Source organism: Chinchilla lanigera, unplaced genomic scaffold (genome assembly GCF_000276665.1).
Source record: "Chinchilla lanigera isolate Chin_1 unplaced genomic scaffold, ChiLan1.0 scaffold00051, whole genome shotgun sequence".
Classification (NCBI taxonomy): Eukaryota; Metazoa; Chordata; class Mammalia; order Rodentia; family Chinchillidae; genus Chinchilla; species Chinchilla lanigera.
Window position 1 is genome coordinate 2,351,072 of NW_004955452.1, and position 3,283 is coordinate 2,354,354.

Here is a 3,283-nt window from a genome sequence, read left to right on the forward strand (position 1 = left end):
TTTTTTTTTTGAGACAGAGTCTTGCCATGTAGTTCAGGCTGGCCTGGACTCACTGTGTAGCCCAGGCTGGCCTTGAACTTGTGGCAATCTTCCTGCTTCAGCCTCCCGAGTGCTGGGATTACAGGTGCACACCACCATGCCCAACTCAATTAAGCAGTTTAGTGAGACCCTGTCTCAAAATAAAAAATAAGAAAATGGTTGGGTATGTGACTGAGTTTGAAGGCCTTCGGTTCATTCCCCAGTAACACACACACACACACACACACACACACACACACACACACACGCTCGAAGGAAACAGCCCAGCAAACTTCAGAAACCTGCAATCCTAGAATATCAGAAAAAGGTCTGGTTTTAGAAAGAAAACTTCAAAGTAAGTTAGAAGAGGCATTCTGTCAGGTTCATGGTGACATGGAATGTAACTAACAGCTAAGGGTGGCTGCGGAAGGTGCCAAGTTGTTCTTGGACATTTATTTTCTTGACTTGTTTTTATTAGAACCTTTAAAAAATGAGTTGTTAAGGTGTTCAGTAGAGGATTTAATTTTCTTAAGCATTCCCAAGCAAATGGCATGATGCTGATGTCTCTTGTGTTTATGTCTATGATCCAACTTTCTGGACAAAGAGAAAATAAGGGAGCAGCTCCCAGGGGTATGCTCATGTGCAGAGGCACTAGCAAGGGCCCTGGGGTCAGTGAGCCTTGAGCTGTGGCCCTGACCTGTCCCTCCCTAGCCGTGTGGTTGGCAAATTGTTGATTCTGGCTCCACTCTGGGCCTTTGTGCATGCTGTTTCCGCTGCTAGCAATGCCCTCAACATGTTCCTTACAGGACTAATATCCCAAGAATCTCTAGACTTCTCAGAGGCTTCCTTGGGCTCCTGGGCTTTTCCTCTGAAACACACAAATGGGTGTTTGTTTGCTAAGATTATCTGTGTGACGCGTCTCCCCTGGTGGATTCTGATCTTGAGGAGGGCAGAGGTCATTCCTTACTGTTTCATGGGCGCCTGGCACCCGGCGTGAGCTCAGTGAGTGCCGCCTGAGGGGGCTGTGATTCTCCTTACCACTCCCTCCATCTAAAACCAGGCCTATGTGATTCTCCCTTTAAGTGGAAATCAATATATTGGCATATTGGGTAAACATTGCTTTTTTTGCAAAAAAATCACTTTTTTTTTTGGATACCGGGTCTTGCTATATAGTTCAGACTTGCCCTGAACTCACTATGGAGCCCATGCTGGCCTCACAGTTGCAGCGATCCTTCTGCCTCAGCTTCCTGAATGCTGGGATTATAGGCATGTATCACCATGCCCAGCAAAAAATCCAAACCAAACCAAACCAAACCAAAAATCAAAAAAATCCCCCCAAACAAAAAACCAACTATAACAAAAACAAAACAATAAAAAAGCCACTTATTCTTTTTCTTTTTTCTTTTTTTTTTTTGGTCTTTTTGAGACAGGTCTCACTATGCAGTTCAGGCTGCCTTGAGCTCATTTTGTAGCCCAGGCTGGCCTCAAACTCACAGCGATTCTCCTGCCTCAGCCTCCTGAGTGCTGGGATTACAGGCATGTGCCACGATGCCCGGCTGTCAACCCTACTTATTCTTATCCCTTGACAAAAGCTCAGAAGAAGTAGTTTTTTTAAAAATGTATTTATTTATTTATTTTTAGGTGAGAGTCTCATTAAATTGCTTAAGCTGAAGCTGGGCGTGGTGGCGTACGCCTGTAATCCCAGCACTCGGGAGGCCAAGGCAGGAGGATCGTTGGGAGTTCAAGACCAGCCTGGGCTACAAAGTGAGCTCAAGGCCAGTCTGAACTGCATAGCAAGACCCTGTCTCAAAAAAGACCAAAAAATAAAGAAAAAAAAATTGTTCAAGCTAGGCTTGAAGTTGCCACCCTCCTGCTTCAGCCTCTGGTGCAGCTGATGTCTGGGGTTACAGATATGTCACCATGCCCAGGTATAAGTGGTCTTTTGAACTGCTAGTTTGAAAAACTGGCAACTCAAGAGATTAGACACGAAGTCGGGGTTATAATTCTGGAAAAACTGAGGTGTCCTTGGCTTCTGCAACAGGGGGAAGGACTAGACCTGCAGGTGAAGGAGTATTTTCTCTTGGGGCTGCCTTACCCAGGGGCGTAGGGCTCAGGGCTGGACTGAGGAATCTGTGGAGAATGAGTGTGACTTCTAAGCATCCCTTGGCCTTTGAGGGAGGTAGGATGGGCTAGAACATCTGCTCCCCTATGTTGATCAGAGGGACTTCTTGGAGGAGGTGCTTTGAGGGATTAGGAGGGTTAGCTTGGCAGGTGGTGAGAGGACAGGACTCATAGGCCAAAGGATCAGCATGTGTGACGAGGCCCCTTGGTGAGATGGCAGTGGTGGCTGGACAGATGGGCAGAGGGAGGGTCAGAGCATGAAACTAGAAGAGGACAGAAGGGGCCAGGGCATGGTAGAGAGGGAACATGGGAGGGAAGCCCTGAGGGGGGTACAGCTCATGGGGCACTGTGTGTGTGTATGTGTGCACACGCGTGTGCATGTGTGTCATTGGCTGGGGGTAGGGCAGCATCCTCAGGCTCCAGCCAGGAAGCTTGCACACAGATGCCGGCCTGGTGTCCCCACCAATGCAGACGCCCCAGTGCTGGAGTGTCCGGAACCTGCCAGGGCCGGAGCAGCTGCTTCTAAATCAAGGCCAAAGGCAGCCGAGGGGCCGGGCTGGGTTTCGTGGTTCTGCATGGGCTGAGGTGGGGGTGGGGGCTGAAGGGGGCTCTTAGGCAGGGATCTGGGGCCCGAAGGAGCTCGGCTGGTTTGGGGAAGTTTATTTTGGAAGCTGGGATGATGCAAAATTAAGTGGGCAGGAAAAAATAGATGAGGCGGCCGCGAGGGTCTGTCTGTGGCTGGCGGGGCTGCAAGTGTCCAGGAGAGGAGCTGTGTTGGGTAAACAGATGGGGGTGGCAGCTTTTCTGCACGTCCGCTATAAATATCCCCTGCTCACCGCCCCTGCTGGGCTTTCCTGGCACCGTGGGTGTGGAGATCAAGGTGCAGACACGGGGCACTTCCGGAGTGGCCGAGAGTGGCCAGGCTGCTGCTCCGATCCCAGCCCCCAGGCTGGAGTGGATGCTGGGAACTGCATCTGAGGCCCTGGGCTGGGGCAGGAGGTGCTCTTTTGTGATGTGGCTGTGGGTCTCAGCTAACTCTGAGAGCCTCAGTTTCCTTACCTGTAAGATGGAGGTGATTGTTACTTCGGGACGCGCAGGACATGCACATCAAATCTCTTAGGTGCTGTGTGACTTTGCAAATTTG